This window comes from Miniopterus natalensis, chromosome 3, assembly GCF_054644295.1.
Source record: "Miniopterus natalensis isolate mMinNat1 chromosome 3, mMinNat1.hap1, whole genome shotgun sequence".
Classification (NCBI taxonomy): Eukaryota; Metazoa; Chordata; class Mammalia; order Chiroptera; family Miniopteridae; genus Miniopterus; species Miniopterus natalensis.
The window spans coordinates 32789994-32814120 of NC_142083.1; the positions used below are offsets into that span (position 1 = coordinate 32789994).

General features: G+C 41.5%; 1 non-coding gene and 1 pseudogene across 1 annotated transcript; both read right to left on the reverse strand.

Annotated features, from left to right (window-relative positions):
- Positions 1 to 1062: 1062 nt before the first annotated feature.
- On the reverse strand, positions 1063 to 23894 carry LOC148093458 (large ribosomal subunit protein uL11 pseudogene; annotated as a pseudogene).
- LOC148093459 (U6 spliceosomal RNA) lies at positions 7217 to 7323 on the reverse strand. The gene has a single exon (XR_015714329.1). It is a non-coding gene; the product is annotated as a U6 spliceosomal RNA (small nuclear RNA).
- Positions 23895 to 24127: the final 233 nt, after the last annotated feature.

A 24127-nucleotide genomic window follows, 5' to 3' on the forward strand; every position in this document is an offset into this window, starting at 1 on the left:
GAATCTCTTAGGTAGACACAGTACAAAAATAGAGTGGTGCTTGGAGATGCTGAAGTGGCATCATTGAGGAGCGCATCTCTCGACTCCAGGTGCAAGCTCAGGCTTGCCAAATACTAATTAAACTAGTTATCAATGCTATTCTTAAATCTCTGATCTTGGGACTTTTCCAGTAAGAAGGAAGGGGGATATATTCCAATTCCCATACAAAATAAAAAATTCAAATCACATTATATACTTAGTCAAAGAAAAAATGTATCTCAACCAGTGTCTGTGTATCTATGTTTATTTCTTTTCTCTCATTGTCATTTCTCTCTAATAAATAGTAAAACAGATACTTCAAAGGACAAAACAGGCTACCTAAATAAGATATATCAAGGTGAAGAGACTCATAATAGCCACTACAGTTTTCCATAATAAAGGAAAGTTTTCAGTATAGAAAATAGGACACGTTTATGAAACTGAAGAGTTTAAAATACATAGAAAATACATGAGAAAAAAATTTCACTTCTGAAACCAGCAATACAGTTTCATTTCACAGCCATCCTATGGGCAGCAATCTGACTATTAAGGTTGAAGATGAACACAGCCAGTAAGTCCACACTAAGGGAGGCACCACCAGGCGCACACTTCTGCATGTACTAGATAGCTACTAGAATGTTCACAGAAGTTTTGTCTGGAATAGTGAAACAGTGAAGGAAAACAAAAGTGCTTAATGCATTGGGGTATATTTAAGTAATGGGCTGTATTGCAATTAGGTTGGGTGAACTCGAGCTACATGTTTCAATACAGGTACCACTCGAGCAGTGCTGAGCAGAAATTGCCATTGCAGAAAGATACATTCAGGTTACCATTTATGTAAGTGTGTGTGTATTCAAAATGATGCTATGTGTCTTGGATCTATACAATTATTAAAAGTATAAAAATACCCACAGGAAAATGGATATCATACTCAGGACTGTGGTGAGGGCGAATGGAGATGCGATCCGGGAGAGATACTCAGGGGTCTTCAACTATAGCTGCAATCTTTTTTTGGTTGTGAAATAATATTTTCCTTTGTGGCTCTTAACTAGCCAGGCCTCCCACTGCACCACTGTTGATGTCATACGGGTGGCGGCCATCAACATCGCAGCCCACAGACTGGGCAGTCCCCAGGATCTCTCTCTGATTCCAAAGGGTTCTCTAGCTAAAGATCAGTGCCGTATCTGTCAGGCAGTGTTGACAATCTCATCAAAAGTGGTATTTCCACTGTGGTTAATGTTTTTCTGCTTCTTTCTGTCTCATGGTGGTTCTTTAAGGGCCTTGATGATCAGGGCAGAGGCAGAAGGCACTACCTCAGTCTGGGCCTGTCTGTCCTGAGTGGTCAGTTTCACTGTAATCCTCAGACCCTTCCAATCACTGGTTGCTTTGGGGATGTCATCACCAATCTTTTGGAGACAGACCCAGGAAGCCGATATTGAGGACCAGAGCAGCCCTGGCACCGACTTCCCCACCAGTGCACCTCAGGTATATGACTTTGATCTCATTGGGGTCAAACTTTGGTGGTGTGGCGGGGACAGCTGGTGTCAGATGAACCTAGGTTCAGGAGGACCCAAGAAAGTTGCACCTAAGCTTCCACAAGTCAAAAGCAGTGTTAAGATTTTCTAAAGCTTGGTTTTCGTTGCTTGAAATATTTTATAATTTAAAAAAAGAATAATACTGTATTTCTAAGGAATTTGTCGGAATGTGGCTTTCAAAGCAAATTTTTACCAGTCCATCTAATTTCAATCTTACAAAACCCAGTCAGAGGGAATTCTCACATGCAAACTTTTTGTTTAAGAATGTCCCCTGGGTGTCCCCATGAAAGCCAAAAATGAGCATCCTAATCTAATGAAAACCTGAATCAGTTGTGATTGTTCTATGAAAAGTCTGAGATTTAGGGGCCTGGAGTCCCGCTAGCTTGGCCTGAGAGATGCTCTTGCCTCAGGGCTTAACCTCGATGGGAGGGGTTACACTCCTGGCTGCCCCCTCCCAGGCTGTGGTACTCAACCGTTATCATCATCTTTTTCTTCCTTCCTAACAAAGTCCAGATTTTCACCAAGTACCTTGAGTCATCCAAGGGTAATTCCATGCCCCTTGCTAATAATTGATTTGGGAAGGGGCATAGGAATTAATCTGGGCCAGTGATAAGTGGGGAGAAGTTTGCTAAGGCCTCTGAGGACAGCTTGGTTTTCTAGTTCTCCAGATAAAGCTACAGAAAGAAATGGTCTCCTCCTCTGGTGTTCTTGTGTTCAGCTGTGAGGCCCAGAGCTGCATCAGGCTGAAGATGAAGCCAGCGCCGGTGGGACAGAGCCAGGAGAGTGACAGAGAGGTAGAGTCACTGCAGCTAGGTTATGTCAACCCCGAAGACCTCTGGGCATCTAGTAAGTGAGCCAATGTTTCTGTATCGTTTCTTTGAAGTTATATTTATTGATTTTAGAAAGAGGATGGGAGAGAGAGACATTGATTTGTTGTTACACTTATTTATGTGCTGTTGCTTCTTGTATGTGCCCTGACCGAAGATTGAACCCACAACCTTTGGTATATCAGGATGACACTCCAACCAACTGAGCCACCTGGCCAGGGCTATTTCTGTATTGTTTGAATCAGTTAGAGTGGGGCTTTTGTAACTTGTGGCCAAAGACATTCTCACTGAAGCACACATGTGATCCAGCTTCCTCAGCTGTGAACAGGGGGATGAAAGCCTGCCCTGCCTTTTGACTTCACCCGGTGGCTTTGGAGATCCGCATGAGCCAGTGTGTGTGAGCATGCTTTGTAAACTATAAATTGTTACTCAAGGGTAAGCAGGTACCATTATTAATAATTTTGCTATGGAGTTTGAAGTACAAATTTTAGTTCATCGTATATTTTATGTATGTCTTTTTTTGTATCATCGCTGCAGGACATTTTTTCCATTTTTTTTTCAGAGAGTGGAAAGGGGGGAGAGAGAGAGATCGATGTGAGAGAGACACACAGATTGGCTGCTTCCGGTTCTCATGCGGGCCGGGGCCAGGGATCGAGCCTGCAACCGAGGTGCGTGCCCTTGTCTGGAATCCAACCCGGGCCCTTCGGGCCTTGAGTCGATGCTCTAACCACTGAGCAAACTGGCCAGGGCAAATTATGTATGTCTAAGAATGTATAGTTATTTAACCCATTTACTTTATAGCAATACTTCCAGAAACCTTATGAGAGTTTATAAGTCTTGGAATCATATAAAGCAGTTACATATTTATCGTGTCAGTTGAGAATATCCTCAGCAATGCGTCTTTGCATATGAGTACGGGACCAAGGCATTTCAAATAGCCGTTTATGTTAAAGGTGTTAAAACGCATTGGTCTGTAAAGTATGGTGTCCTTACTTGACTGTGTGACCTTTGGCATAACCTGTCTGTGTCTCAGTATCTGCAGTACCTGTAAGGACCAAGGGAGAAAATACATGTCAAATACTTAGAGCAGAGCCTGCCACATAGTCACAAGCAAATAATAGCAGCCAAGACTTATTTAGCAATTACTATGTTCTAAGCCCTTCCCATTCATCAACTCACACAGCAGAACTGTATTGTTGAGTTTTAATTTTAATTTTTAAAATAGCTTTATTCTCTTAGGGAAAATATTCCATTCTTATTATTTAAATAATCCAAACGATGCAGAAAAGTAAAAAAATGAAAGTCACCTCAAATTACATCTTATTACCTGGATGCTGGGTGAGCAACCAGACATTTCTCTGTTTACTGTGGCATGTGCACATACAGACACATACATATACACAGACAAGCATGTGTACGTATGTATGTATGGTATATATGTGTATATTATATGCATGCATATATGTACATATCTATTTTTAGGGCAAAAAATGGCATTATTTCCTAAACTATATAGTTGATTGCACTTCCTAAGGGATAAGAGAAGTAAGACTTTATCATAGTATTTGGCATATTGCTTGTGAGTACAGTCCAGTCAGGAGGCAAATACCTAAATATGTCTTTTTATAAGTAGGCTCATACTTTTTTTTACTAGTCTTAATTTTTAAATTAAAGTAGCCCTTCAGTTATAGCACATTATCATTATTTTTTTCATCACAAGTACTTATTTCTACCTAATATGTCTCTTCTTAATTTGTTTATTTTCTCTACAATAGTCATATACTTTTTTGCTATTAAAGATTTTTGATTGTGGTAAAAAAAACACCTTCTAACATAAAATTTACCATCATAACCATTTTTAAGTGTCCAGTTCAGTAAAGTATATTTGCACTGTTGTGCAGCAGTTTTCCAGAACTTTTTCATCTTGTAAAACTGAAGCTCTCTGCCCTGTGCCCATTAAACAGCAACTTCCTCTTTTCTCCTCTCTCCCATCCCTGATACCATTTTACTTTCTGTTTCTATGAATTTGCAGCATCTTACATTTTTTAACTCAACTTTTATTTCCCAGCACCTAGTATAGCCATGCCCCCAAATATTTAAGTAAATGAGTAAATCTGTATTGGCACTATACAGAAACAAAGAAGGAAACAAAAAGAGGTCATAGCCTTACTTGTACTACAAAATCAATAACCTCTCAATAGATAAAATGTATTGAAATTTACTATATAGACACTTTAATTCTGAACTTGGCCCCCACAGTCACTTCCCAGCACAGCAGCCAGACTGATCCTTTTAAACACGTCGAGTGACGCCACACCTTTGCTCAAAGCCCTGCAAGGGCTCCCTGTCATACTAAGATTAAAAGTCAGTTTTTGTAGTGGCTATAAGGCCTTATCCTACCTGGACCTCTTTACTCCTCTGTTCTTTTTCCACCTTGTCCCTTTACCAACCCCAGTGCATTCTCTGCAGTTTTTCAAACATCCCAGCCACACTCACCACCGGGCCATTGCACTTGCTGTTTCCCCCGGCGCTGTCTTACCCTGCTCCCCATATGGCTCGCGCCCGCTCTCCAGCAGATGTCTGCGTAAGCGCCACCTTGCCAGTGATGTGACCCCTGACTACCCTGCTGGAAAGGGCCCCATGTGCCCCATGCCCACCCTGGTTCTGCCCGTCACTTCCCCTTTTTTTGTCCAGTTATCACCATGTGACCCAACATGTATTTCCTCATATATTGTTTGCTTTCTGTTTCCCTCTACATGATGGTAGCTATTTTTGTCTGTCTTATTTTTGTCTGTCTTACTCACTGCTACATCCCAGCACCCAGAACTATGCCTGACGTGTAGTAGTTGCTCAATAAGTTGATTAAAGATTAATAAATTAATGAAAAGTGTCAGAAAGCAGGTCAGTGGTTGCCGTGGGCTGGTGAGTCGAGGGAATTGACTGGGACGGGTACAAGGAACATGTTCTATATCGATTATGTGTATGATTACACAGGTGTATAAATTTGTTAAAACTCATTGACATATACATTTAAGAAGGTGCATTATACTGTATGTGCATCGTAACGATAAAGGGAATTTTTTCAAACTAACAATTTGCTTAAGGTCTCAGCATTTGCAAAGCAGTAGTATAATTCAAACCCAGGGGTGTGTGATTCCAGAGTCTCTCATCTTGTTATGAGGCACGTCACCTCCCCTAACCTCTGCCCTCGCTGGGTTCCGCACGGCACCCCTGAGCTCTTCGCAGAGAATCGGGCAACTGCTGAATGACCTGGTCCGACTGAGCAGAGGCTGCAGCCCCCCCTGCCCCCAGAGCGGCCCGGGCGTGTAGTCACCTGGACCGCCCCGACGTCAGCGCTCCACCCCAGCCCCAGCCCCGCCCCAAGCACGCTGTCCCACCGGGGCACTGAGAGGAATAGCAGAGGGGACGTGGGACCCAGAGCTCCCCGCCAGCTACTCCCACCCCTGAGGAGAGGGTCCCGGAAAACCACAGAAACGTACCATGAGACTGAAGAGAGGGGTGCATGTTCCTTTTGAGGCCGTTCGCCCAGGTTGTTGAAAATGCTGAGAGAGTGGCACAGACTGAGGTCACAACAGCTGTGGCCTCCACTAGCTCAGTCCCTGATAAGGATAAGAATTGGGTAAGAGCCAGCTGTTTCTGAAAACCTGAGGGCTGTGACTGCTTCTTACCAAGCGCAACTGTTTCAGGTGGGCTGGCAGCTGGCACGCCTGGAGGAAACGTCTGCAGGTCAGTACCCCACGATCTCCCCCGTCCCTCCCGTGCCTGTCTGCTCTGCAGAAATAAGGGCCCCATATAAATAACCTAATTGGATGGAGGGCAGTGGAGGGGATAACCTCAGTTCCTATTATTTGGATTAATGTCACTTACGCCTCCCATGGTCGGCCAGGCCATGGGTGAGATAAATGAATTGACATATATATGAGTTTGCTTTTTTCTAAAGTCTGTAGATATTTTTCTGACAAGTCGGGTCTTTCTTAGTCGTGATAGAAATAGATACCACTATGCAGAAAACGAATTTGGTTTTGGTGGGGGTTTTTTTACTGTGGTAAAATAAAGCATAAACATAAACGTTACCATTTTGACCATTTTTAAGTGTACAGTTCAGTGGTGTTAAGGACATTCGCATTGCTGTGCACCCATCACCGCTATAGCCATTAAACAGCACCTGTCATTTCACACCCCCACCCCTGGCAGCCAGCATTCTGCTTTCTGTCTCTATGAAGTTGACCTCGCTGTATAGCTCATGTGAGTGGAATCACACAGTATTGGTCTTTTTGTGCCTGGCTTATTTTACTTAGCGTAATGTCCTCAAAGTTCATCCATGTTGTCGCATGTATCAGAATTTCCTTCCCTTTTAAGACTGAATTATATATATATCTCACACCTTGTTTATCCATTCATTTTGTCAGTGACCATTTGGGTGGTTTCTACCTTTTGGCTGTTGTGATTAATACTGCTATGCATGCTCAAGTCCCTGCTTTCAGTTCTTGCGGGTATGTACCTGGAAGTGGAATTGTTAGATCATGTAGTAATTCTATGTTTGATTTTTTTAGGAACTACCGTATTGTTTCCCACAGTGGCACGCCCACCATCAGTGTGCCGTGGTTCCAATTTCTTCATATTTTTGCCAACACTTATTTTGTATGGGGTTTTTTAATAATAGCCATCCTAACGGGCGTGTAGTGGTATCTCATTGTAGGTTTAATTTGCATTTCTCTGATGATTAGTGATGTTGAATGTCTTTTTATATGCTTACCATTCATTTACATATCTTCTTTGGAGAAATGTATATTCAAGTTCTTTGTCCATTTAAAAGAACACACAGAATGCTCCACGAATTCTTGTGTTATCCTTGGGCAGGGGCCGTGCTAATCTTCTCTGTATCATTCCAATTCTAGTATACGTGCTGCCGAACTGAGCACTCTGTCCATTTTTTAATTGGGTTATTTGTGTTTTTGTTGTTGAGTTGTGGTTCTTTATATATTCTGGATACTAACCCCTTATTACATACATGATTTACAAATATTTTCCCCTGAAACAATTGTGTTTAAAGTGGTATGTTTTAATTTTTCAAGCCAGAATACATATATTTCATGACTTAAGTGATACATGCTTATGGTATAGTTTCAAAAAACATTTAAAAAATAAAAAGCTAAAAATCACTTGAAACTGCACAACCCATGGGTAACAACATTATTTTGCTATACATCCTTCCAGGCTTTTTCCTATGCATGTAGAAAACTTTCTACAACCCAAACTGTACATGCTATTTTATAACCTTTCCTTAGCAATAAACACAAGTACAGTTGTCCCTCCTTATCTGAAGTTTTCACTTCTGTAGATTCAACCAACTGTGGATCAAAAATATTTGAGGGGAAAAAAAAGTTACGCCTTGCAGACCTGTACTAAGTAGTTAGGCCTATGATGGTTTCATCTGTCTTGAACATGTACAGGCTTTTTTCTTGTCAGTATTTCCAAAATATAACAGCTATTTACATGACATTTACATTATATTAGACATTATAAGTAATCTGGAAATGTCGAAGTATATGGTAAGTTATATGCAAATACTACACCATTTTTGATATAGGGGACTTGAGCATCCAAGGATTTTGGGTCTGCAGGAGATCCTGGAACCAATCCCCTGGATACTGAGGGACCATTGTATATATGGTGGTTCTAATTCACCACAAAATACGCCACTGAATAGATACACCATACTGCCTGAGGGGAGAGGGACTCGGGGACTGGGTGAAAAAGGTGAAGGGATTAAGAAGTACAAATTGGTAGTTACAAAATAGTCACAGGAATGTAAAATACAGCATAGGGAATATAGTTAATAATATTGTAGTAATTATGTATGGTGCCAGGTGGGTACTTGAAAAATCGGGGATCACTTTGTAAAATATATAGTTGTCTCACCACTATGCTGTACCCCTGAAACTAATATAAAATAATACTGAATGCCAGCTGTAATTGAAAAATAAAAATAAAATAAAAAAGTAAACAAGGGAGCTAAGTGGACTGGGGAGAGGGGCAGTTGGGAAGACCACTTAGAAGGGCCATAGAAATAAACTAAGCTAACTCTAGTTTTTTTCATTTTTAGAACTCAGGCTCTGATTAACTTAAAGGGCAGTGATCCAGTTTGAAAAATAAAATTTAACTAGTTAAAGTGTAAAAAAAAAGTACAGATACACAATAATGTATTTAATCAGTCCACTCGCGACATAAGATTTAGGTGGTTTCCAACTCGCCCTCATTGTAAGCAATGCTTTATGGAGGCCCTTTATGTATGTCCTTACGTATTTGTCCAATTCGTTTACTGGAATTAACTCCCAGAAGTTGAATTTCTGGGCCAAAGGATATGCATATTTAAATCGTTGATATCCTCTGTATTGCCAGCTTATCTTCCAGAAAGGCTGGGCCAATTCATACACTGGCTGCGTGTGAGAGTGCCCACTGTCCCGCCCCCCTGCCAAGTTGGCATCCTTTCAACAGTGGTAAAAATAGGCTCTTGTCTGCTTTTCTCCCATGAATCCTGCCAAAGTGCATGATGTGAAACTAAATGAGAGGAATATAAAGTTGACAGATGGGAGGTATTTTGGTCACTGTAATGTTTTATCTAAAGCACACCATTTTCCCCTCAGAGCAAATGTGATAAGGCCATTTCACTTCTTACTACAAGTTCTAGGAAGTAATTTCCTAAATGGCTTAATTCCTTAGAGAGAGAATGTCTCTGAGGATGTAGAAATTATTCAAACCAAATGTGCATTGGGTTGATAGCGGATATACTTTTTTTTTTTTTTACACTACAGTATCCATCTTTTCTTTTAAAGATGCAAAGTGTTTTACTCTATAGTTTCCAAAGTGTCCTAGCGCAGCCGTTTCTGAATGTACTCACTTATGTGGCTGAAGTTCTCAGAGGAATTTTTTCCCCAACCTTGTTTTATGTTCTTTACATTTTTAAATTGAGGTATAATTTACATTCAGCGTGAATAAGTATTTTCTCTTTAAAATTTTATTGCAAATATGTGCAACTTTAAAAGATAATCCTTTAACAACAAATTAGAAGTAATTTCAAACATACTCTCTTTGCAAAACACAAAGAGGAAAGAATAAGTTTTAAATTCAACTGTTTCACTCCCTGGGTATATGATCCCAAGCACATAATTTAACAAAATACGCTTCTGTTTTCTCATCTGATAACCTAGAAAAATGAAATCTGCTCTGCTTTTCCATAGAGATGCTGGAAAAATAGGGATATCCCAGTACTATAGTGAATTGAATTACACAGTTTTTAAAAATGTGTATTTAGTCAAATATATCTGATCTACTTGTATTTGATTTTGAATTTTTTGTGCCCAAGAGGGTAATTTTTTTTTCAAATGAGAATATATGTCAGATGTGTGCTTTACAGTGCAAAATTACCCTCTTGTTTTGGCATTAATATCAATTAAAAGCATTTGAAACTGTTTAGCTTCAGTGATAGTATTAATGAACCGTACATGACAAGAAACTAGAAAATAGTTAAGATAATTATGAAATGTGAACTGTACATTAATAACCCCTTTTATTTTCCCCCTTCAGCCACTTAATAAATTGAGTCTGTCAAATTATAATAAATGTGGTACTTCCAATGTTAGCAAAATTATATTTTAAAAAACACATACCAATAAAATTGTTTTGAGAAAAGAGAAAGATTACTCCAAACCCAGGTATCCTTTTTAAAAATTTTTTTTATCTTTATTGTCAAAAATATTACAGATGTCCCCTTTTTACCCCCATTGATCCCCTCCACCCTGCATCTACCCTATCCCCAGCCCTTCCCCATACCAATGTCTGTGTCCATGGGTTATGCTTATAAACATATAAATTCTTTGATTAATCTCTCCCCATCACTTCCCCCTCCCCACCTTCCCTCTGAGATCCCTCAGTCTGTTCCATGCTTCTATGTCTCTGGATCCATTTTGTTCATCAGTTTATTTCGTTCATTGCATTCCACATATAAGTGAGATCATGTGGTACTTGTCTTTCTCTGGCTGGCTTATTTCACTTAGTATAATACTTTCTAGTTCCCTCCATGTTGTCCCAAAGGATAAGATATCCTTCTTTTTTACGGCTGCATAGTATTCCACAGTGTAAATGTCCCACAGCTTTTTTATCCATTCATCTACTGATGGGCACTTGTGCTGTTTCCAGATCTTAGCTGTTATAAATTGTGCTGCTATGAACATAGAGGTGCAGAAGTTCTTTGTAATTGGTATTTGGGGTTCCTTAGGATATATTCCTAGAAGTGGCGTCACTGGGTCAAATGGCAGGTTATTTTTAATCTTTTGAGGAAACTCCGTTCTGCTTTCCACAGTGGCTGCACCAGGCTGCATCCCCACCAGCAGTGCACGAGGCTCCCCTTTTCTCCACACCCTTGTCGGCACTTGTTGTCTGTTGATTTGTTGATGGAGCCATTCTGACAGGTGCGAAGTGATACCTCACTGTGGTTTAATTTGCATCTCTCTGACGATTAGTGATGTTGAGCATTTTTTCATATGTCTCTTGGCCATCTGAATGTCCTCTTTGGAGAATTATCTATTTAGGTCCTTTGCCCATTTTTTAGTTGGATTGTCTGTCTTCCTTTTGTTAAGGTGTATGAGTTCCTTATATATTTTGGATATTAACCCTTTATCAGATGTGTCATTAGCAAATATGTTCTCCCATACAGTGGGCCCCCTTTTTGTTTTGTTGATGGTTTCTTTTGCTGTGCAGAAGCTTTTTATTTTGATGCAGTCCCACTTGTTTATTTTCTCCCTTGTTTCTCTTGCCCTAGGAGATGTATCGGCAAACACATTGCTACGAGAGACGTCTGAGACTTTGCTGCCTATGTTTTCCTGTAGGATTTTTATTGTTTCATGTCTTACATTTAAGTCTTTTATCCATTTCGAGTTTATTTTGGTGTATGGAGTAAGTTGGTGATCTAGTTTCACTTGTTTTGCATGTACCTGTCCAATTTTCCCAGCACCATTTATTGAAGAGACCGTCTTTACTCCATTGTATGCTCTTGCCTCCTTTGTCAAATATTAACTGACCATAATGGCGTGGGTCAATTTCTGGGTTCTCTGTTCTGTCCCACTGATCTATATGTCTGTTCTTGTGCCAGTACCAGGCTGTTCAGATTACAGTGGCTTTGTAGTATAACTTGATATCTGGTATTGTGATCCCTCCAACTTTGTTCTTCTTTGTAAAGATTACCATGGCTATTCGGGGTCTTTTTTGGTTCCATATAAATTTTTGAAGTGTTTGTTCTAGATCTGTGAAATATGCTGTTGGTATTTTAATAGGGATTGCATTGAATTTATAGATTGCTTTAGGTAATATGGACATTTTAATGATGTTAATTCTTCCAATCTGTGAACATGGTATATTTTTCCATTGGTTTATATCTTCCTCTATTTCTTTTTTCAGTGTCCTGTAGTTTTCTGAGTATAGGTCTTTTACATCTTTGGTTAAGTTTATTCCTAGGCATCTTATTTTTTAGTTACAATGGTAAATTGGATTTTTTTTTAGTTTCTCTTTCTGAGAATTCATTACTGGTGTATAAAAATGCCATTGATTTCTGGGTGTTAATTTTGTATCCTGCTACCTTGCTGAATTCATTTATTAAATCTAGTAGTTTCTTGGTGGAGTCTTTAGGGTTTTCTATGTACAATATCATGTCATCTGCAAATAATGACAGTTTCGTTTCCTCTTTTCCAATGTGGATGCCTTTTATGTTTTCTTCTTGTCTGCTGTGGCTAGGACTTCCAGCACTGTGTTGAATAAGAATTATTCCAAGAACAAAACTGAAAGATGACTCAGTTTTTCCTATTCTTTACCAGTCTGCACTAATGCAGTGATTTTTCAACATTTTCATCTCATGGCACATAAAAATTAGTAAGCTGTAAAGTTCTGTGGCATGCCAAAAAATGTATTATATTTTTTGCTGATCTGACCAAAAAAAGGTATAATTTTCATTGATTTACAAAATTTTTTTGATTTACAAAAAATAATAGTAATTACCTACCCTTTTTTCTTCAAAGTGACTTTTTTAAAAAATCCAGTGCCTATACTTGTATATAAAAGGATTTCTGGTACCAAGAACTAACCAATCAGATGCAACCTTATTATGCGTTGTTACCAATAAGATGCAACTCTATTATATGACCTATACATTTATGGTTCAAGACAGAGCATTCACACCAGACGGCTGTTGTTGTGTTGGCTGTTGTCATTTTTTTATTTGACAATCTAAGAGAAAAGAGGTCAGTGCCCCTTACTTAAATAGTCAGGTATTGGATGTTTTTTAAATTGCAGCATACAGGTTGAAAATCGCTGTTCTAATGCATTTTTTGTTTTTGTTTTTTAACAGACCAGTTAGGAGTAAATGCTTATGCCCTCAAACCTGTCCACTCCCTAGAAGGACAGTGGGGCAGAGGGTAGCTCAGCCGCTTTCCCCGGGTCGCTCTCTTCTTGCGAAAAAGCCCCTTCTGTGGTGAGATTGAAAGAAGGAACTGCTAATGTGTTACTCGGCCCTTCTTTCCTTCCGAGGGGCCTGTCCTTAAGAACTTACCTTGTGGTGAGCTTATGAGTGGGCCCTATCTTGCAAGAGGGACTGAAGTTTGAAGGAATTTCTTTTAATCCAGTGAAGTATTAGTAAGCCATTTTGACGAGCGATCTGTCACATTCTCCAACCAACTTTATTAGTAGTGAAACTGACTGCCCTGGCTGGGTGGCTCAGTTGTCTAGAGCATGGTCCCATACACCAAAAGATTTCAAATCCTGACCAGGGCACATCTAAGTATACAATTTAGTTTTAATTATATTCATATTGTTGTGCAAATGATCTCCAGGACTTTTTCTTCTCGCAAAACTGAAGCTCTCTACCCATTAATCAACAACTGCTTATTTGACCCTTCCTTCAGCCCCTGGGCTTACTGGCAAGGTGATGAGACCTTGGTTCATGTCTTCTGAAGGAAAGAGTTAAATCAAGAGACAAAGTGCAGCCAAGCAAGCAATAATTTATTGGCCAGAGCAAAAACACACTTAGGCCCTAACTGATTTGGCTCAGTGGTTAGAGCGTTGGCCCTCGAACTGTAAGGTCCCAGGTTCGATTCGGGCCAAGGGCATGTACCTCGGTTGCAGGCTCGATCCCCAGCCCTGGTCAGGGCACATGAGAGAGGCAGCCAATCCATGTGTCTCTCTCACATTGGTGTCTCTCTCTCTCTCTCTCTGAAAAAGCAATGGAAAAAATATCCTCGGGTGACGATTAAAAACAGTACCACACACTCAGCACGGTGAAACGGAAGGGCATAGAGGAAGCAACAGGAGAGATCGCTGGGCTGCTGTGGCTCACTGGGAAGTCAGAGAAAAGGGAGCCGTGAGGACAGGTTCAGGGGGTTAGCCCAGGACAAGCTGCCACTGCCCATTGCTCCCCTGGCTGCAGGTCTCAAGGGGTCCTTTAGAGTTTAGGGGATACATGCCTGTAGGGGAAGGAGATGGGGAAAGGAATGGTATAGGCGTGCACCCCTGGAGAAGAGCTGCACTAGGTCCTTTGTCCTAAGAGTCTTTTTTTTTTTTTTTTAAATATACCTTTATTTCAGAGAGAGGAAGGGAAAGGGAGAGAAAGAGATGGAAACATCAGTAACAAGAGAGTCATCATTGATCGGCTGCCCCCTGTACGCCCCCAACTAGGGATGGAGCCTGCAACCCGGTCATGTGCCCTGACCAGGAATCGAACCACGGTCTGGTTGATGCTCAACCACTGAACCACACCTGGCCGGGCTGCCCTAAGAGTCTTTATCTCTCTCTTGCAGGTGGGAATCTTAGGGGTGGGTCTCAACAGAATATTCTTCATCTTTCCATGTGTGCTCAGGGTCTTGGTCTCCACTGATCAGTCGACTCCAGGGCAGAGGGTCATTAGTCAATGCAGCTGGTCCTGAGGCAGCTATGGGGTCACTTGTCTGGTTTTGCTGCTTTTCTGGGCCTGGAGCTGAAATCCAACTGAGGCCGAGGTGTTATCTTTAGGGAGGAAAGATGTTATCTTTAGGGTCAGGGGTTCTAAACCACATGACCAGCGATATGCTAGGGCGAGGTACTTATTTTCCCAGTTTTGCCCCTAGGTAGGCACCCAGGGCTTTCCTCCCTGGTGACCTCCGGTACCTGTTCCATGCTTCTTGCTCTGCTTGTATCTTTCTAACTGCCTATAACACTGGCAGCTACCACTGTACTTTATGTTTCTGTGAATCTGATTACCGTAATAGTTCAGATAAGTGCAATCATACAATACTTGTCTTTTTATGATTGGCTTATTTCACTTAGCAAATATCCTCAATTTTTACCCATACTGTGGCATGTGCCAAAATTTCCTTTAAGGATGAATAATATTCAAATATACGTATATACCACATTTTGTTATCCATTCATCCATCAATGAAACTCACATTGTGCGCTTTGATCTTCCTGATTTTGGCTTCTATTTCTACTTCTCAATTGATTACAAACTGAGAATGGGAAGGAGGGGTACAATTAATTTTCATCCCCTTAGAACCCGTCAGTCTGGATAGCAGAGGATTGTGGGAGACATCTATTGTTCTGTCTGGCCAACGTCAAATATAAAACAAATCTAGACTGAGGCAAGGAGAGATTTTATTTCGCTGCAGTGAGGAGTGAGGACTGTTGCAATAAGGAGACCAAACCATAAACTGCAAGCATCTCAAAGGTCAGGCCGAGAAGGAGAATACAAGGTGGGAAGAGCCAGGCGCAGCCTACAGACTGGCATGAGTGGGCAGAGTTAGCAAGTTAAGCAGGGACTGTTTACCCTGAGGTCAGCCAATTCGAAGAAGGGCCGGTTAAGGAGGGGTGGTTCCTGCTCTAAAATAGGTGTACCTCGATTTATTGCACCTCTCTCTATTGCACTTCACAGCTGTTGCCCCCCCCAGATTGAAGGCAACACCCTCCACCAGCACAAAGGTTACGGCTCGCTTTATTGACCTTACTACTGTGGTCCTGAAGCGAACCTGCAATATCTCACAATATCTCAGAGGTTCGCCTATAATCAAACGTAGGCCAAGTTCCAGGACCAAGTGTGGGGGGAAGAAGAAGAATTTGACTGAAGTTTAACCAAGTTAGAGGGCATTTTGTTCAGCTTGGTCAGTGGAACAAACAATTCAGCTACTTATTTAGAAGATAAAGAATGGAAATTTAGAGTTTGTGTCTGGTTGTCGTAAGCCAACAAGCGGTCACGGTGAGTTTTATCTCAGTCACATGGGTAAGGTTCTTTGCTGTGAGCCATTTCCTGGAACACAAAGGGTGAGGGGATGTGTGAATTGGGGGAGGGAGAAGGGGGTAATTCAGTAGCACGGGGATCAGGAGAATCCACTTCACTTGGTTTGGGTGAGTTTGACCTTACCTCCCTCCTTATATGGATGGTATGTGGGCCAGGCCTTGCCCATGCCCTCCCAATTAAAACACCTTATTCTCTGTTTACTGTTAATGATCCAGCAAAGGGTACATGATCCAAGCAGGACCAGTTTGTCCGCTGAGATGTGATCACAACGATGTTGGAAGAGAGAGCCCTGACATCATGTAAGCCCCTGGCTCCAACCATGCCCAGCTTAGTTTCACCTCTAGGCTTCTCAGTTAGATGAGCCAATAAACCCCCTTTTGTTTGACTAAGTTGTTGTTCCCCTTCCCCCAAATAACTGTGTTGTAGCCCCCAAAGCCTTGGCTGCCTTGGAATGGTTGATGGTCCCTGACTACCTCTGATTTCATCTTACCTATGAAAGATTCCAAGTGTCCTGTTTTAATCCCAAGAATGGGCATGTTGACTAGAAATTCAGGCTATATTTCAGCTTGAGTAATTCCGTCTGCCCACCCTGAAAATTTATACTACAAGGATATTCCTTATTCTCACCTCCTTCATCAGACTTCTAAGCGTCCTCAGATCTCCTTGATTATTTTTTGCTATTCAAAGGCAAGTTCTGAATTTGGGGGGAAAAATTTTTGTTTCCCAATTTCAATCTTATTTATTTTTATTTATTTTTTTTAATTTTGAGAGTATGTTTATTAAAGCTGGGGACAGAGAAATAAGGAAGGGCCTAGGACAGAAGAAGCAATAGGAGAGAGCCTAGGCCAGCCTGCTCTGGCTCACTGAGAAATAAAAGTCACAGTGATAGAAGTGAGCTAATGTGGGGCTGCTATAAGCTCACTGGAATCAGAGAAAAGGGAGCCTTGGGGACAGGTTCAGGAGGTTAGCCTGAGACGAGCTGCACTACCTGTTGCTGCCCTGGTTGCAAGTCTCCTAGGGTCCCTTAGAGTTTAGGAGGTGCACGCCTGTGGGGGGAGGGAAAGGGGTGGGACTGCTCCCAGGAGAAAGAGCATGCACTGGGTCCTTCGTTTTGAGGGTTTTAAGGGCTGGGAGTTTAGGGGAGTTCTTAGGAAAGGATCTCAATAGAATATTCATCAGCTTTTCCAGATGTGTCCTTTCAGGGTTATAGTTTCCACTGATTGATCAGCACCAGTCGTTGCAGCTTGTCCCGGCGTAGTCCACCTGATTTTGCTGCTTTTCTAGGCCTTGGAGTTGAAATACAACTGAGGCCTAGATGTTATCTCCGGCGAGGAAAGGTCAGGGGTTTCTAAACCACATGGTCAGTGAAATGAAAGGTCGGGTATCTAAACTGCATGGGAGGAAAGGCCACTCCGGGGGCAAGGTCCAGAGCCAGTTTTGCCCATGGGTAGGCAATGGGGGTTTTACACCCTGGTGACCCTCTGTATCTGGCTGTAAACTGCTTGGCTAGTTTGTTCAACTATCTGTCTCAGTTTCCTCATTCCACTTGCCAAAAATTTTTCCCAGCTTCTTACTATCCTGCCTCAGCTAAACAGCACCAGAATGTTACCAGCAATTGGACCTCAGTTCAGCAACCTCAGGATTTGAGTTTTGGCTAAGAAAGAATTCAGAGCCAAGACTCAAATACAAGCAAAGGTTTATTTAGCCCTGGAGGATGTGGCTCAGTTGGTTGAGTGTAGTCCCATGCACTGAGAGGTTGCAGGTTTGATTCCCAGTGGGGGCACATGGCTCCAACCCCCAGCAGGGCATGTGCATGAGGCAAACAATTGATGTTTCTCTCACCCAGGTTTCTCTCTCCCTCCCCCCTCTATCTAAAAAATCAATAAAAACATTTTAAATATATATATATATAAACTTTTTAAAAAATTTTATGTAGAAAGTCACAGAGGTGGAAGAAGTGAGCCAGCTGAGCTGCATGGGCTCAGAAAGAAAGTTACAGAGGCAAAAGAGGGACCCTTGCAACTTCGGAGAAAGAAAGCAAGGGTACACATGCCTGGGGGAAGGAGATGGGGAAAGGCTCGGGAGTGCTTCAGAGAGAGCTTGCACTGGAGAAAGAAGGGGGCGTAAAAAGGCAGAGCTGTGCTCAAGAGTCTCCCCAATTCCAATTTAAGAAAGAAATCCTAGTTTGTCTTTTAAATGAGCTGCAGTACCATAGATATTAAATTGGTTTTCAAGTTCCATTTGGTAAGTTATATGGGCAAAGGCTTAACCTAAGGAACAGAAGGACTCGTTTTTGCAACTATTCAGGGAGCATGCATGAGGCATCACAGAGGAAGTACAGTGTGACATTAATATGAATCATGAAGCTTTTGTTTGCAGTAGACATTTTTACTTAATAAGCAGATTGCTCTGATAAATAAGGAAAGTCGTAAACTGGAACATGAAAAGGATTTAAAATTTTTTAATTATGAAGGAATATATAAGAAGTGGCAGCTAATCTTCATAAGTAAATGTGAAAAAAAATAGTTAATTCAACAGATATTTCTGGAGTGTCTGTAAAGTGCCAGGCACTGGGATACAGCAGTGAACATCACAGAAGCTCTGCCGTCTTGGAGCTTCTGGAGGGAAAATGTGCCTGTAAAATAAAAATGACAAATGTCCAATAAAAACCTTGTTTGGGCCTGGTTGTCGTGGCTCAGCTATTGAGCATCGACCTAGGATCCAGGAGATGGAGGTTAGATTCCTGGTCAGGGCACATGCCCGAGTTGCGGGCTCAATCCCCAGTGGGGGGCGTGCAGGAGGCAGCTGATCAATGACTCATCATTGATGTTTCTATCTCTCTCCCTCTCCCTTCTTCTCTCTGAAATCAATAAAGATATATTTAAAAAAACAAAAAAAAAAACACACCCTTGTCTGGATCCCAGGAGAGCCTCTGGCCTGCTCTTGTTTTGCTGTTTGCTGCCTATTAAAAATTATACCGAAATGCTACAGCAGTCATCCCTTGAGTGATTTTCTTGGTTTCTTCCTCCTTAAAATTTTATTTTCCAAATCTTCTATAATGAGGCTCTATTACTTCTTAATTTAAAAGAAAAAACTTATTAAGAGAGGGAAAAACCTGACAAATTAGATGTTCAGTAATTAAAACTTGCTAGTGGGGAGGGCTGACCCAAACACCTCCTGCTGACCACCTCTCCTGAACCGGGTCCTCTTAAAAAGCAGCACATGTTGCTTTCACTTCGGTCGGGTGGCTCTCCCCCCTCCCTTCTTTTGTTCTTGAGCTCATCTGATATATTCTAAAGCAGCTTATTTTACAGTTTCACACACCTTTTTAAATTCACTTGTAAATATTCTGGACGCCTTGTCTTCTGTCCTTTCTCTTGCCTCCCTGGTTTTTCTGTTTTGCCTGCAGCGATCACCATTGTTCTACCTCTCTATGGACCAGATAAACCTCGTTTACTCAGTATTGCCCTTGTCACTTCCATGTCTGGCTGCCACTTTTCCACAAACTGAACTCTCTCTCCCCATTACCATGATGTCTCCTGATAAAATGTCAGTCTAAGTTCCATTTTATTCACTTACATCTCTAAAAGTTGTTTAATAAATTTGTAAAGGAACCATTTTGCCCCTGGGCTGAAGCACAGTGTCAGCAGTTTTGAAGCCTTAGGGTCATGATAGAAAATTCTGCTTTTGTTTTAGAATTGATTTAATCAGAATTTTGTTTTTACGATAGTTGCTTCAAACATTTTCTTTAAAGAAATCTTTAGTATTTTTCCTATTGCTCTTTTTTTTCTTTAATTGACCCTCTTAGTATAGAAGTCGCATTGACTTTTCCATGTGGGTGAGATTTTTTTAAATTATTTTGTTTACTTTTTTCAAATTGGCAATATATACTTGTCATGCTTTTTAAAAATTTAAAAAATTTTATCAACATATATACAGTAAAGTATACTAATCTCCAGTGTGAAGCTCAATTATTTTTTACATATGTGTATATCCATTACATGTGTATATTTTACATAGGTATATACTCATTTAACCACCACCTACATCAAGGTACAGAACACTCCTAACCAAGAAGTGTCCCTTCCCAGGCAGCATCCTCCCCCGCCAACCTCCCAGCCCTCCATGCCCTCACCCTTGCCTGATTTAATCACTATCCTGACTTCTAGCACCATTGATTCATTTTGCCTGTTTTGAACTTGAAAGAAATAGAATCATCTGGTATTTACTCTTTTGTGTTGGATTCTTTAGCTCAACACTATGTTCCTAAGAGGTATATCAGATTTGGAGGTTTTTTAATGCTATGTGGTATGCCATTAAATACATATACTTCAGTTTATTTATTCATTATCTTGTTGATGGACATTTGGATTGTTTTTGTTACCGGCGAGACAGTGAGACCTCGGTTATTGTCTTCTTGAAGGAAAGATTTCAATCAAGAGACAAAGTGCAGCAAAGCCAGCAAGAACTTATTGGCTGCAGCAAACACTCTCTTAGGACAGTGAAACAAGGAAGGGCATAGAAGACGCAACAGGAGCGACTAGGCTGGGCTGCTGTGGCTCACTGGGAAGTCAGAGAAAAGGGGGGCGTGGGGACAGGTTCAGGGGGTGAGCCCAGGACAAGCTGCCACAGCCCATTGCTCCCCTGGTTGCGAGTCTCGTGGGGTCCCCTCCAAGGGAAGAAGGGGGAAGGAGATGGCCAGGGGTATCCTCCCCTGGTGGGAAGCACTCACTGGGCCCTTTGTTCTGAGAGTCTTTCTCTCTCTCTTAGAGATGGGAATCTCAGGGGAGGGTCTCAATAGAATATTCACCAGTTTTCCAGATGTGCTCTTTCAGGGCCTTGGTCTCCACAGATTGTTCAGTGCCAGGGCAGGGGTCATTAGTCAATGTAGCTGGTCCTGAGGCAGCCATGGTGCCACTTGTCTGGTTTTGCTGCTTTTCTGGGCCTGGAACTGAAATGTAACTGAGGCCTAGGTGTTATCTTTAGGGAGGAAAAGGTCAAGGAGCTAAAGCCTCAGGACCAGCGATATGAAATGCCAGGGGGTCCAAACCACATGACCAGCGATTTGCTAGGGGAAGACAGGTTACCCTGGAGACAAGGTTCTTGTTTTCCCAGTGTTGCCCCCTTCCTAGGCACCTGGGGCTTTCCACCCTGGTGAGTTTCTGTACCTGGCCCATCGCCCCAGCTCTTCTCTGCTCTGTTCAGTTTTTGTCTATTATGAGAAAAGCTACTACGAATATTCTTGTATGTGTTTTTTGCTGAACAAATATTTCCCTTGATTCTATGCCAAGGGGTGGAATTGCTGGGCTGCAGAGCAGACACAGCTTTAGCTCTAGTCAAATTGTTGATATGTTTACAAGGCTCAGAATTCCAAAGGCACAAAAAAGTGTAGAGTGAAAGTCTCTCTTCCAACCTTACATCACGGTTCCACAGTTCTCTTCCGAAGGCCACAGTTACTGCCAGTTTCTTGTGTATTCCCCCAGAAACACTGCATACAAAAAGCGTATCTATGAATGGCCTCCTGCTGTACACCGAAGCTACGGCGCAATGCAAACTCTTTTTGTCAACAACTGTGACTTAACCCGGATGGAAGGGTCAAGGTATTCAAGATAGAGGCAATAATCTCTGCCAAGTGGACTGTAAAACTGCAGTTGGGTAACTCAGATAGCTGGATGTGATGGAGTGAAGCCGGTGAGTGTGCAGGAGCTAGTGAGAGATGATGCAAAGGTGAGGCCAGAGGCCAGATCCTGGAAGGCTTTGAATGCTGTACTGAGAAGTTTGGATGTTATCCTGAAGGAAACAAGGAGCCGTGGAATGGTGTTGGGTTGGGGTGGAGGTGAGGTGGGGAGTGGCAGGATTGAGTCTGATTTTAAAGATCACCATGGAGGATTAAAGGGGGGAGGAGAGACTGGTGGCTGAGAAACTATTGTCCAAACAGCAGCTGGCGTTGTAGCAACGTGAACCTGGTGAAGGAAAATACATGAGGACTTGACTGTTACATGTCAAGAATGAGGCATGGTTGAGAGATACGGGTGTATCGAGGATATAACTTTTTTAAAGGGGGAGGTAAGGGATTCGGTTCTGACATAATCAATGCCAATTCCAGGTTTCTTGAGGTAATGAAAGTCCAGATTAATCTAGGTAATTAAAGTTGATCTGGATGATTCCTGGACCTCCAGAAGGTTCCTAAACCTTCCTAATTCCTAAACCTTCCCTGTTCACTGATTTCCTGCGAGTTAGCTGCTTTCCCGGGAGCCCTGGTGCACTGGCCCTGACCCAGCCACACCTTCACACAGGCTGTCTTAGGAAAATCAGGCCCCAGGATAGGCAGAATATTGTCTAGTTTTAGTCTCACATCTTTTCCTCCCAGCAGAATAAAGGAGGAGATTAATGACCAAAATGGAGACAGCAAGGTAGAGGTGGTGAGAGAGTGGAAAGGGGGTTGAATAATTTGAAGCAGAGATGGTTGATCTTTGGATGATTAGATTTTTTAGAAAATTATGAAGCAAGAGCTTATTTGTTTTTGAAATATAACTTTACTCCAAAAGTAGGAAAATAAGGAAATGAGGGGAGATTATTTGTAATCAAGTCACTTCAATGCAACCGCTGTAAGCATTATGAAATACTATACCCCCTCCCATTTCTTTCCTAGCCCCCTTTTCACATAAATCATACTGCAGTCATCAATAGAATAAAATATATAGTGGTATCCTAGCGGCATAAGAAATTTTTTTATTTCACTTAAATTTTTAATTTATTGATTTGAGAGAGAGAGAAACATCGATTTGTCGTTTGACTTATTTATGCATTCATTGGTTGCTTCTTGTATGTGCCCTGATTGAGTATTGAACCTGCAACCTTGGTGTATCAGGATGATGCTCTAACCAACTGAGCTATTGCGCTAGGGTCTTATGATAATTTTTTTAATGGCCTTAAAGGAACATTGACTATAAAGTAAATTCATTGTCCTCTTTGTGTGTGCCATGTTCCATTGAGTCAGCTCCAACTCCTGGCACCCCTATGAAAGAGTGATGTCCGCAGTGTCCTGTCCTCAACGGCCCTGCTCGGCTCCTGTGGACTCGCGCCTATAGCTCTTTTATGGAGTCGGTCTCTCATGCTGGGTCTTCCTCTTCCTGTTGCCTTCTATTTTTCCTCGCAGTGTGGCCTCCTCCAAAGAACCCTGCTTTCTTATGATGTGCTCAAAATAGGATAACTTCAGTTTTGTCATTTTTGCCTCCAGTGATATTCCAGGGTTAATTTTCTCTAGGACTCACTTGTTTACCTTTCTAGCAGTATCTGTAGAGCTCTCCTCCAACACCATACTTCAAATAAATCATTTCTTTTCCTATCAGCCTTCTTCACTGTCCAACTTTCACACTCATTCATGGTAATTGGGAACACAAGAGTATAGATAATCGTAGCCTTCGTCTCTAAAGACACATCTTTACTCTCAGTGATCTTTCCTAATTCTTCCATTGCTTAGAAGTCCTAGTCTTCTCTTGATTTTTTGGCTGCAGTCTCCATTTGAATCAGAGACTGAACCAAGGTAAGCAGATCTTTAACAATTTCAATGTCTTCATTGTGTATTTCTTCTATAGTCATGATTTCCGTCTTTTTATTTTTGTCTTCTTGATATTCAAATGCAGTTCTGCTTTGGCACTTTCTTCTTTCAGTTTCATCAGAAGTCATTTCAAATCATTGCTACTTTCTGCCAGTAATACAGTGTCATCTGCATATCTTAAATTATTGATATTTCTTCCACCAAGTTTTACTCTTCCTTCCTTTGAGTCTAGCCTACTTTTTCATATATGTTCTGTGTACAGATAAGAAGAAAAAATGCACTCTTGTCTGACACCTTTTCTTATAGGAAGCCATTGTCTCTCCCGTATTCTGTCTGACCCTGGGTTTCTGTCCACAATACAGGTTGTACCTCAGGACAATTAAGTGCTGAGGCATGCCCATCTCTTTCAGAGTAACCCATAGCTTTTCATGGTCCAGACAGCCAAAGGCTTTACTGTAGTCTATAAAACATAGACTCACCTTCTGAAATGCTTTGGAGCACTCCAGTACCCAGCGAATGCTCACAATTAGATGTTGAGTGCCTCTTCCTTTTCTGAATCCAGCTTGAACATCTGGCATTTCATGCTCTATATAACGTAGAAGCCTTTGTTGCGTCATCTTGAGCATCACTTTACTTGCGTGGGAAATTAGAGCAATTGTCCTGTAGTTACTGCACTCCTTGGTATCTCCTTTCTTAAAGGTTGAGGTATATATTGAATGTTTCCAGTCTGTGGGCCATTGTTTTGTTTTCCATATTTGTTGACATGTTCTTGTTAATATTTTGACAGGTTGGGTCTCTGTGGCTTGAAATAATTCTATTGGTATCCCAGCTACCCCTGGTGATTTATTTC